The sequence below is a fragment of the Taudactylus pleione genome, unplaced genomic scaffold, assembly GCF_031769625.1.
Source record: "Taudactylus pleione unplaced genomic scaffold, aTauple2 ptg000602l, whole genome shotgun sequence".
Lineage (NCBI taxonomy): Eukaryota > Metazoa > Chordata > Amphibia > Anura > Myobatrachidae > Taudactylus > Taudactylus pleione.
Window position 1 is genome coordinate 1551368 of NW_028285004.1, and position 14148 is coordinate 1565515.

Genomic DNA, 14148 nt, shown 5'->3' on the forward strand with positions numbered 1-14148 from the left:
ATATAATGCCCCAGTAGTGGTCCCCCTATACAGTGCCCCAAGTCCCAATAGTTGTCCCCCTATGCAGTGCCCCTTATATAACTCCCCAGTAGTGGTCCCCCTATACAGTGCCCTCAGTAGTGCCCCCAGATCCAGTAGTGACCCCCATGCAGTGTCCCTTATATAGTGCCCCCAGGAGTCCCCCCTTATGCATTGCCCACAGAAGAAGTTCCCCCCTATATGCTGCCCCCAGTAGTAGCCCACCCCTATTCAGTGCCGCCAATAGTTGTCCTATGCATTGCCCCATGATGTGGCTCCCCATATGCAGTGCCCCTTACACACACAAAAAAAACCCCACAACTTACCTGAAACCCTGCTCCTGATGTGACCATCGCTGCCCACTCTGGCTCCTCTTCTCCTGCAATATGGGAGAGACGTCAGCATCATGACATCACTCCCATCATCATCCATGGGGGAGCCGGAAGATGGAGCTCATAAGTGAGCTCCAGCCGGCACCCTACCATTGAAGCAGCAGCCAATGAGAGTCTGTGTGACTCTCATTTCCTGCTGTAACATACACACAGCTGCCGGCGGCGGCTGTGTGTTTGTCCCTATGTAGTGTGGTCGCGCTCACTGCGCAGTGTACACTACACCAGCATTGGGGACAATAGTGGCCGGTGAAGCCACAGGCTGCACCGCTGCTAGTGGGGGCCCCTCTGTGCATGGGGGCCCAGGGAAGACCTCCCCTGTCCCCCCCTTAATCCAGCCCTGAGGGTATCAGCCAAAGGACCCCAGACTGTGCTATCCGCAAAATAGATTGAGCAGCGGTGTGCTTGTGGGAAGCCACGCACCACTAGATCTTAAAATAAGGACAAGCAGCTGTCTGAGGAGGGAGTCATTCCGGTTCAGGTCATTAAACCCTTGTCTGGACACTCCCTCCACACTCGGGGAACTCACCTTGTCTTCTCCACTGTGTTCGCTGTCCTCGTTCCACCTGTGGATGCCTGCTCTGCTCCGTAGTCTCTGCTACTTGCTTGTCATTCTGTTTTTTGCTGTATGTTGCGCTTCCTCTGTAATCCTAGGTCACGTGACCGGGTGAACAGTTGGTTGCGGATGATACAGTCCAATGCCATTAACGGCTGTTTGTATAATCAATGTGGGGGATGTCTCCAATGTTTTTCTGCCCTCATAGGGCCTTCCTTCCTCTGGAAGATGATGTGTTAGTGCAGTAAAGGCAGAGAGGAGGGTAAGACACCTTCTTAGTCCCGCCTCTCCAATAATTGGATTTTCCTTCTTATTCTTGGATAGATTGCAGCTTTGTCATCTGTCAATCAGCTGTTTCCACTGTTTCAATTTTTCACTGGTCAAAGTGACAAATAATATGCTCATACGCTTGACATATCCACCTATATTCCAAATATTAATGTTACAAATATACACATATATAATATACAAATCCACATGACCATATTTGCCTTTAATCTTATACCCCTTTTCCACCAGAATTCCGGGTCTGACATGGAGTTGGAACAGGGTTCCTATCCGGATCAGACCCGGAATTTAGCCACCGCCGACTCGGGATATTCCCGAGTCGGAGCCGCTCACACCGCAGTTGGGTCTGCAAAGACCCAGCTTTTCCCGCATGAAAGTGGACACTTGGAGATGACATCATCTCCAAGCGCCACTGAAGCCAGACTAATCGGCCAGCTTGCGGCGCACTGCAGGTCATCAAGACCAGGAGTGTGCCTTACACACAGCAGGGTTTCACGGCCTATGCCCATGTTAAACCCTGCTATTTACCTGGGTTGGATTGCCAGGTCACTCGACCCGGTGATCCATCCCTCACCCCTTTTACACCAAGGAGCTGCCCAGGTTAACCCTGCAATAACCCGGGTTTTAGCTCCGGTGTAAAAGAGGTATAATTGTGTTACATAGACTTACAACTGAATATGTACATAATATACATACATATACATGTACATGCACCCTTGTGCATACATATACATACAAGTATATGCGTGTACATAGAGAAACAGTTGTGGATTATAATGGATTGATCCCCGATATCAACTTTAATGAGTCCAACAACTTAATGGTCTGATGGTATGAATGGCATGTGGTTATGTGTAATGGTTTGAGTAAGTGGATACAGTTTTAGACCCCCATTTACTAACGAGTTTTATAACCAAAACAAGTGATGCATTTCACTGAGTATGATAAATGGTGCTCCAGCCAATCAGCTCCCAACTGTCATTGTTCTAACATTTGACAGTTGGGATCTGATTGGCTGGAGCACCATTCATCATACACAGTGAAATGTATCATTCGTTTTGGTGATAAAACTCGTTAGTAAATGAGGCCCATTGTATGTTAATGAAGCAGAAATTGGTAAATTCAAGTATTACAGGCCAGTGGGATGGATTCTATTCTCAACTGTCCCGATGTTGCTCTGTGATCAAGTGAACATTGAAAAAACCGAACAAATTCTAACAATTTACTTGGTTATAAAATTTGTTTGGAATAATTAATTAATGATTATCAAGCTACTGCTCACTTAATCACTTAAATTGCAGCTCACTTAATCATTGCAAAAAATGGACCTCACTTTGTTATCAAGATTTAATCCTTTTGGTGTCAATGTTTCCATGTTAACCATAAATCTCAGTTCCTCCTTGTTAATAAGGTTTATGTAGTTTCCTCCTGCTTAAAATGTGCTGATATTGGGTGATCATCTGAAACTTTCCTAATGTTCCGTATATGTTCATCAATCCTTATTGTTCTTACAATATATTGTTTAATGCAGAGGCACTTCAGGATATAAATGATGCCCTTGCTGTGACATGTTATCGTTTCTTTTATACATAATTCTGTGTTATTTGATGGTACAGATGTATACGCAGGTCTGTGAGGTCTTCCGGATGTGAGATAGCTGTAGTGGGCATCTCTAATGCTGGCTTTGAGATTGCAGACATTAGTATAATTTTGCAGTAGAACAGCGTACTTAATCGCAGCTGTGATCACAATAGTGATCCATAGTGAATCAGGGCCTGATTCAGACCCACTCGCGAGCGGCTGTCCGCTCGCAAGTGGGTCGATGGTGTGCACTGCACATGCGCACGACGGAGGGAGCTCCGTCGTGCGCATGCGCGAGACGCGACGAGCGAAGGACTTTCCTTCGCTCATTGTGTCTGATCAAAGGGGGCGTGCTGTCAATGTTGATTGACAGCACGCCCCCTTTGGTGGGTGTGCCGGGGGCGTGCCTGCCAGATGGAGGCATTCCCAAGGGAACGCCTACCGTCAGAAGCCGGCCCCACTGACATCACTAGTGATGTCAGTGGGAGTGATTTTGGCTCTGATAGAGCCAAAATCACTCCTGGCCTTGCGGATGAGTTTCTCAACCGCAGGCTTCTGCTCGCACTGGCGATGGTCGCGATGGTCAAGACCATCGCGACCATCATCCTGCACGCTCGTATAGGCTGTGGGTGGTGACCCACAGCTATACGAGCATCCAGGAGGACGCTCCATATTTATGGAGGTGGGCCCTGATTCAGAGCGAGCGCTCTGGTCAGAGCATCCGGCTCTGAATCATGGCCTCAGTTCCATAACCCAAGTCCTCAAAATTCTGGTAGTATGACCCATAGAGCTCAGGTTAAAACTGCAGGTGAGCAGATAAATTACATCCTTGTAGTCAAATTGTGGAAACTCTTTACAGTATATACAGTATCTAATAATTGGTACTTAAAGTAATTGATGTTTTCTCTCATATATGTAAACATATAACACACCTTGTTTTCACATTTATTAAACCCAGCGGGGCTGACAGGAAGAAAGTTTTTATTAATAGCTATTATATTATTAAGAAACAATGCCATTGTTTTCACAGTTGAGTGATTATCAGTGGTCTACACATGCGTCTGAGTCGCACCATCATGTTTCAACTTTCACTACCGTCAGCTGTCGCAGCTAGTATTTGTCTGCAATGTGTTTGATATTCAGGGAGCATTTGGAAGAGTTAACGTGTAGTGGCAGCTCAAATGCAGGCATGTCACAACCATTTTTGAAGCATGTCTCAGCCTGGGGCTGTCCCATAGGCAGTAAAAATGGCTCCGGCATCTCAATTCCAGTGGCCATTGTGCACGATCATAGGCTTACACAGGAGGCTGATCATTGACCAATCTGCGACCGATGCTTGGTCTTTGCATGCAGCCGCTTGGATTTGCCTAGTTGCTGGAGGGCGACTCAATTCAAATCCCTGTGAATGCAACATTGTCATATTTTTGCACAGCCACTGTGTACAAATTAGCAGGGACAGCATTAACATCCATCTCTGAATCAGGCCCTAAGATAACGAAACACTACTGTCATTTTTAGATCAAATTTATTGCTAAGTAATGAGTGTGTTTTGGAGAAGAAGGTCCAGCAAGATGTTATCTTGTCTAAGGATTCTATATTTCTGAATAATTATTATCTGATTTTTTTCCTGAACATGGAAACTAAATACCTATATAATACAGAATCCCTTTACCATCTGCAATGTTTTACAAATGAAAAGTAAGTTTGTGTGTTTTTTGCTTTTATCTGGAAACATAGAATGGTGTATTTGTTTAATAGAGATGGTGTGTGCTTGTTTACTAGAGATGGTGTGTGTGTTTCTTTACTAGCGATGGTGTGTGTGTGTTTACTAGAGATGGTGTGTGTGTGTTTACTAGAGATGGTGTGTGTGTTTGTTTACTAGAGATGGTGTGTGTGTGTGTTTACTAGAGATGGTGTGTGTGTGTGTTTACTAGAGATGGTGTGTGTGTTTACTAGAGATGCTGTGTGTGTGTTTACTAGAGATGATGTGTGTGTGCTTACTAGAGATGGTGTGTGCAGTGGCATAACTAGGGCAGGGTGAGCGGGGCACGTGCCCTGGGCGCAGTGGTACCGGCAGCGTGGGGGGGCGCCACCGACCATGGTACTGGCCCATCCTAGTTAGACAGTGTAGTGCTGACTGCAGTGAGTGCCCTCAGCACTACACATTTACACATCACCGGCGCTAGGCTTTCCAGCGCCGGTCCTGTGCTGCACAGCCGAGCCCCTTCCCTCCCCCAGAGTGCTTGCCCAATAGCTCCAGGAGGAGGGTGGCAGGCGGGCTCAGGCTGTGCTAACACACACATCGACGCCAGCGCTGGTGGTGACATGTATGTTAATAAGCAGCCAATAAGAGTCAGACAGACCTTAGAGTCAGATACACCTTAACAAAGATGTCGGAGGATCTCTCTGCCAAACCACCCCGATTGTCCCAGCCATCTGTTGCTGCACAAGGACACACAGACTTACCGCTACTAATACAACTAATACTAATACAACATCTGCTGCGGTCTGCCACCCCGTTTTCATCACACCGGAGCTCTCTGCCAGCCCAGCCGCACAGACGCCAAATCAGCTCCCTCACCTAGGTTGAGCTGACAGGTAGGCATATTTGATATCTAAACTGCACCACCAATATGCTTGTTGCCTGATCCAAGGAGAACAATTACTCGTTACCACACTCTCCCTGGTACCATTCAGATCGGCTGATTTATGGATTTTTAACCAATACACCATGCAACATTGTTGCTCACCAAAGCTGCCACATGGAGATCCAGGCTCCCTTTCAATAGGTCAGAGCCCTATATAGTGACACTGTGATCCAGACTATTTCTATCCATCACAGGCAACTTTGGCTCTCAGCGCTTACCATCCACCATTCAGGAAACTTGCTCCATCATTCATTTCCTACGGCTGACAAGTATATAATGTCTCCGAACTAAGGGCCTGATTCAGACCTGCTTGCGAGCGCTATGCGCTCACAAGCAGGTCGATGGTGGCCCAATGCACATGCGCACGACGGAGCCGGCTCCATTGTGCGCATGCGCAAGACCCAGATAGTGACAGGCAAACAGTCACTCTGGTTCTCGTACCAAAGGGGGCGTGCTGTCGATGTTGAGTGACAGCATGTCCCCCTTTGGTGGGCGGGCCGGGGGCGAAGCTGCCCAGACGCAGGCGTTCCCATGGGAACGCCTATTGTCTGGGGCCTACCCCACTGACATCACAGTGGGAGTGTTTTCAGCCCTGTTTGAGCAGAAAGCACTCTTGGGCTAGCAGCAATGAGACCCTACCACAAGGGTCTTGTCGCAAGCCCGATGGTCGCGATGGTCTTGACCATCGCAACCATCATCATGGCCGCTCGCTATAGCTGTGGGTGGTCACCCACAGCTATGCGAGAGGCCAGGAGGCCGTTCTGCAAAACCAGAGGGCCGGCCCTGATTCAGAGCGAGTGCTCTATCAGAGCGTCCGGCTCTGAATCAGGCCCTAATTTGGTTATTTATCCATCATCAATTATTATTGTTCAGAGGACATTGTCTGTGTGGGTCCCAGGATAACCTACTCATTTTATCATTGTTATATTGTCAATATATTTTTTTGTGTGCAATTAAGGGCAAATGTGTTTTTATTTGCTTTTACAAATCATATACCATTTAAAATAAAAACTTTTTATTCTGACAAACCTTGTTACATTGTATATACCCCCTGATAAACCAGCTGCTTTTTCATTACAGACTCTCATTGGCTGCTGCTGCTGCACACACTCTGCCAGCGCTGGCGGCGGTGTGTGTGTTAAACAGCAGCCAATGAGAGTCAGAAAGACTCTCACTGACTGCTGCAGTCGCAGCGCCCACTGCAAGAGCTGGCTTCCTTCCGGCTCCTGCAGTGGGTAATGGGAGAGACATCATGACGCCTCTCCCATAATGCAGAGCATGCCAGCCCGGGAGGACTGACATGCGGACAGAAGCGGGCGCTTGAGCATGGATTCAGGTAAGTATTTTTCTTTTATTTATTGTTTAATTTCAGTGTGTATTTATCGGGGGGCACTTATACTGGGGGCACTGCATTGGGGGGGCTATTACTAAGGAGGGGACTACTACTGGGGGCACTGCTTCGGGGGGGACCACTATTGGGGACTACTACATGGGGGATACTTGGGGGATACTACTGGGGGCACTGCATTGGGGAGACCACTATTGGGGACTACTACAGGGGGCACTGCATCAAGGGGACTCCTATGGGGGCACTATATAAAGGGCACTGTATAGGGGGGACTACTACTGGGTGCACTGCATTGGGGGTGACCACTACTGGGGGGGACCATTGCTTGGTACTACTACTGAGGGGGATCACTACTGGGGGGGACTACTACTGGGGGCACTGCATCAAGGGGGACTCCTACTGGGGCACTATATTAGGGGCTTACTACTGGGGGGACCACTTCAGGGGGCACTGAAAAGGGAGAACCACTACAGGGGGCACTGCATAGGGGGGATAATTACTGGGGGCCTGCATAAGCGGGACATCTACTGGGGGCACTGTATAAAGGGCACTACTGGGGGCCTGCATAAGGGCGGAATCACTCCTGGGGACACTGTATAATGGGCACTGCATATGGGGGATCACTACTGGGGGGCTGCATATGGGAGATCACTACTGGGGGTACTTTATAAGGGGAACTAATGGCGGGCTGCATAAGGGGGACTACTACAGGGGGAACTGTGTAAGGGGCACTGCATATGGGGGATCACTACTGGGGGCCTGTATAAGGGGAACTAATTGGGGGCTGCATTAGGGGGACCACTACTGGAGGTACTGTATAAGGGGCACTACTGTGGACCTACATAAGAGGGACCACTACTGGAGGCATTGTATACTGGGGGTACTATATAAGGGGTACTGCTGGTGGCCTGCACAAGGGGGGTCACTACTAGGGGCACTGCATAGGGGGGACTGTATAAGGGGCACTGCATTAAGGTGCAAATGGAAAGAAATGTTCCCAGTGAGACAAAAGGGTGTGTGTAATGTTGACACGCCCCATTTTTCAGTGGTCATGCCCCTTGTGACCACTCCAATATTTTGCATATTGGGCTCCATTTTAAAATTTGCCCTGGGCTCCAAATACCCTAGTTACGCCACTGTGTGTGTGTGTCAGTGTTTACTAGAGATGGTGTGTGTGTGTGTGTGTGTGTGTGTGTTTACTAGAGATGGTGTGTGTGTGTGTGTTTACTAGAGATGTTGTGTGTGTGTGTGTTTACTAGAGATGGTGTGTGTGTGTTTCTAGAGATGGTGTAGGCTCACAAATGAAAATATATTCTAGCTTTGTAATAGCCACTGATTTTATAAAACTGATGTAATTCTTACATTTTCCATTGAGTGTAAAGTCGCAGTATAATCAAGCAAAATGCAGATATATGCAAAGTGATGAGAAACCTGCCAGAATCAATGACAATATTTTGCAAGTCACTGTACCATTTTTTTAATGATGAAAATAGAACTCAGTAGATGTTATAGGCCTTCAGTTGGAAAGTTACTAAAATTACACCTGAAATACTTTTTAATGAAATGTAAAGTGTCCACTCCATTATGTTTGAGAAAGGGGCAGAGTAATTTACATAGTATTTAAACCCAGCCACACTTTGAGAAAGACCTTCGGTTGACATACATCAGTGTGACTGGGAAAACACTGCTGCCACTAATGACCTTAAGGAGGAATGCCAAGTTCAAATGGTGAGGTGATTTGTACCCAGTCTGTCAGGGCCAGATTAAGGGAAGGGTGACAGGGGCAGTCGTTCCAGGGTCCCACACAGAGCTAATTTGGTGCCCTAGGCAAAATTTTGACTGGTGCCCCTAGCAGATAACCCCACCACCAAATTTATTGTTTAAATGCGGATGACAAAAATAACACATTGGTTTATAACCATATATATATATATATATATATATATATATCTATATATATAAAGGAAATAATCAGCGGCACTAGGAGTCTTAGAGAAAATTTTGCTTTAATGTGACACTAAATATCACATGACCAATGTTTCGGGGCTCACAGGCCCCTTTGTCAAGGTTAAAACCATTGTGGTGGTGAATAGAGGACAAAATATGAAAATTCTGTCAATGTCCCAATATTTACGGACCTGACTGTATATATATACAATCACAGATGGCTTGGCACTCCCAATAACACACAAAAAGTATCTGCTGCCGATGCCCTCACAGATTCCCAGAATACAAATAGCCAAGGTGCAGCACTCGCGGTATAGCTTCAATAAATAAACGATGCGTGACGTTTAGTGTTCAACGTTTCAGTTCTTTACTGAACTTTTATCAAGATCTTGATAAAAGTTCAGTAAAGAACTGAAATGTTGAACACTAAACGTCACGCATCGTTTATTTATTGAAGCTATGCCGCGAGTGCCGCACCTTGGCTATATATATATATATATATATACACACACACACACAGATGTCACCACCCCCTCTCCTCTCATAGTCAGACGCAGCAATCGCTTGGCTGCCTCCTTTGTTTTAAATTATGCTGGCGCAGCACAGCTAAATTTGATGATGCTGTTGTTACTTGCCTTGCCCCTTTTTCACAATGGCTGGGCCTCTAAGATTGAGGCAGAGCCGTGAGTTGTTACTCACGGCTCTACTCCGCAAAGGCCCATGGGAGGAATGGCAGTGGCAAGGCAAGTGCAGCATGCCCTCCAGTGGCTATCTTGTCTCCTCCTGTAGACAGAATGAGCTTCTGTGCAGTAGCTCATTCTGGCTAAGAGTGGGTGCGGTTCACAGTCGCATGACCGGCCGGGGCATCCACTGCGCTCCCCGATCAGAGAGCTCTGATCATGGCAGCATGCTGGGAGAGAGGGACTTGCAGTGGCAAATGCAGGATTTATAAGGGGGGGTTTCCATACACCCACACGCACACACACACACACATATATATTTATTCTATGTATATAAGCATTCACATATATGCATACACACAATTAATAAGCATGATACACACACACACACAAACCCACCCACACACAAAAGCACACTTACATACTCACATGAGCACTTACACATGGCATGCGTGCAATCATACATACATACACACACAAGATTACTTACACACAGCATACATATATACATACTTACAATCAGCAAACATACAAATCTACACACAGCATATACATACACCGGATAGATAGATAGATAGATAGATAGATAGATAGATAGATAGATAGATAGATAGACACATATACAGCATACATACACACAACATATACACACACATGATAGATAGATAGATAGATAGATAGATAGATAGATACACACATATACAGCATACATACACACAGCATATACACACACAGGATAGATAGATAGATAGATAGATAGATAGATACACACATATATAGCATACATGCACACAGCATATACAACACAGGATAGATATATACACATATACAGCATACATACACACAGCATATACACACACAGAGGATGGATAGATAGATAGATAGATAGATAGATAGATAGATAGATAGATAGATAGATACACACATATTCAGCATACATACACACAGCATATACACACACAGGATAGATAGATAGATAGATAGATACAGACAGCGTATACACACACATGATAGATAGATAGATAGATAGATAGATAGATAGATAGATAGATAGATAGATAGATAGATACACACAGCATATATAGATAGATAGATAGATAGATAGATAGATACAGCATATACACACACAGGAATAGATAGATAGATAGATAGATAGATAGATAGATAGATAGATAGATACACACAGCATATACACACACAGGATAGATAGATAGATAGATAGATAGATAGATAGATAGATAGATAGATAGATAGATAGATAGATAGGTAGACACATGTACAGCATACATACACACAGCCTATGCACACACAGGATATATACACACATATACAGCATACATACACACAGCATATACACACATGGGATAGATAGATAGGTAGACACATGTACAGCATACATACACACAGCCTATGCACACACAGGATATATACACACATATACAGCATACATACACACAGCATATACACACACGCGATAGATAGATAGATAGATAGATAGATAGATAGATAGATAGATAGATACAGCATATACACACACAGGATAGATAGATAGATAGATAGATAGATAGATATATACACACAGCATATACACACACAGGATAGATAGATAGATAGATAGATAGATAGATAGATAGATAGATAGATAGATAGATACACACAGCATATACACACACAGGATAGATAGATAGATAGATAGATAGATAGATAGATAGATAGATAGATAGATAGATAGATAGATAGATACACACAGCATATACACACACAGGATAGATAGATAGATAGATAGATAGATAGATAGATAGATACACACAGCATATACACACACTAGATAGATAGATAGATAGATAGATAGATAGATAGATAGATAGATAGACAAATGTACAGCATATATACACACAGCCTATGCACACACAGGATATATACACACATATACAGCATACATACACACTGCATATCAACACACAGGATAGATAGATAGATAGATAGATAGATAGATAGATAGATAGATACACACATGTACAGCATACATACACACAGCATATACACACACAGAATAGATAGATACACACATATACAGCATATTGTACATACACACAGCATATATACCCAACTGGATCGATACACGCATATACACACAGGATAGATACACACATGTACAGCATACATATACAGAGAGTACAATTTGTCCAGAGCTGAAAAGAAATATTTTACTGTTACAGGGAGAGCTCCAGGGAGTCTGCGTGAAGGTACCTGATAAAGGGAGCGTGGGTGTGGTGGTCAGTGTAGAAGTGTAGAGGGCCATTAGATATCAATGAGAGGACTCACACCCCAGGGTCAGCCCGACTTCGGCAGACAGAGGACCCGGAGGAAGAGCCATATGATTACAACGGTGGTTAGCAGGAGATCCCGGACTCCCAGAACTTTAGCAGCCAAAGCCACAGAAGAGCCAGAGGGAGGCAGCACTGCAGTGACCACTGGACACAGCAGAGGCAGAGTGCGGCACCTTAAGGTATGTTGTATTCGGTAGGGCAGCTCAGGTGGGTGGTCTGAGCCACTGGAGGAGGCAGGATCATGTTGCCAGCATGGAACCAATCAGAGGCAGGCAGCAGTTCAAGACGGGAGAGTAGAGCTGGCCTTCCACTGTCTGTGGAGCTGCGACAGCTCCAAATGCAGGATTTTTAAGGGGGGGTTTCCATACACACACACACACACACAAACACACACACACACACACACACACACACACACATATTAGAGGTGTGCACCGGCCACTTTTCGTGTTTTGTGTTTTGGTTTTGGATCTGGATCTTTCTTCGTGTTTTGGATCTGGATTGGTTTTGCCAAAACTACCCTTCCGTGTTTTGGGTTCTGGGTTTTGTGTTTTGGATCTGTATTTTTTTGAAAAAAAGCATAAAAACAGCTAAAATCACAGAATTTGTGGGTTTTTCTGCTCCTATGCTATTATTAACCTCAATAACCTTAATTTCCACTCATTTCTAGTCTATTCTGAACACCTCACACCTCACAATAGTGTTTTTATGTCCAAAAGGTTGCACGGAGGTAGCTGGATGACTATGCTAAGAGATACGAGTGGGCGGCACAAACACGTGGTCCATCTAGGAGTGGCACTGCAGTGGCAGACAGGATGGCAGTTTGAAAAACTAGGCCCCAAACTATACATAATGCAAAGAAAAAAAAGAGGTGCAAGATGGAATTGTCCTTGGGCCCTCCCACCCACCCTTATGTTGTATAAACAGGACATGCACTCTTTTACAAACCAAACATTTCAGCGCCAGGGTCTGCCACACGACTGTGGCTGAAATGATTGGTTCGTTTGGGCCCCCACAAAACAAGCTGGCAATTAATCTGTCCCTGCACAAACTGGCTCTACGGAGGCAAGATGTCGTCCTCATCCTCCTCATCCACCGATTCCTCTCCCTCTTCAGTGTTGTGTACATCCTCATCCTCACAGAGTATTAATTCGTCCCCGCTGGAATCCACAACCACAGGTCCCTCTGTACGTTCTGGAGGCTGGTCTCCCTGGAAGAGTTGATAATTCATTTTATGAACATCATCTTCTCCACATTTTGTGGAAGCAACCTCTTACGCCTTTCGCTGACAAGGTTCCCGGCTGCACTAAACACTCTTTCGGAGTACACACTGCAGGGGGGGGCAACTCAGGTAAAATAGAGCCAGTTTGTACAGGGACCTCCAAATTGCTTCTTTTTCCTGCCAGTACAGGTACGGACTGTCTGACATGCCTACTTGGATGCTGTCACTGATGTAATCCTTTAACAGACAGATGCAGGCTTGTCGCTGCTGCTTTGAGGATGCAAGTGCGGCTACAGCCCACACAATTCTCAAAGACAGAAAAAAAAAGAAGAATATTTTTATTGTTTGTGGAGCGCACTTTGAGGGTTACACCACCCTTTAACAGACAGACGCACGCTTGTCGCTGCTGCTTTGAGGATGCAAGTGCGGCTACAGCCCACACAATTCACAAAGACAGAAAAAAGAAGAAGAATATTTTTATTGTTTGTGTAGCACACTTTGAGGGTGTCACCACCCTTTAACAGACAGACACATGCTTGTCGCTGCTGCTTTGAGGATGCAAGTGCAGCTACAGCCCACACAGTTCACAAAGACAGAAAAAAAAAGAAGAGTATTTTTATTGTTTGTGTAGCACACTTTGAGGGTGTCACCACCCTTTAACAGACAGAAGCACGCTTGTCGCTGCTGCTTTGAGGATGCAAGTGCGGCTATAGCCCACACAATTCACAAAGACAGAAAAAAGAAGAAGAATATTTTTATTGTTTGTGTAGCACATTTTGAGGGTCTCACCACCCTTTAACAGACAGACGCACGCTTGTCGCTGCTGCTTTGAGGATGCAAGTGCGGCTACAGCCCACACAAGTCACAAACACATTAAAAAAAGTAGATTTTTATTTTTTGGAGCACTTTGAGAGTTACACTACCCTTTAACAGACAGACGCAGGCTTGTCGCTGCTGCTTTGAGGATGCAAGTGCGGCTACAGCCCACACAATTCACAAAGACAGAAAAAAGAAGAAGAATATTTTTATTGTTTGTGTAGCACACTTTGAGGGTGTCACCACCCTTTAACAGACAGACACACGCTTGTCGCTGCTGCTTTGAGGATGCAAGTGCAGCTACAGCCCACACAATTCACAAAGA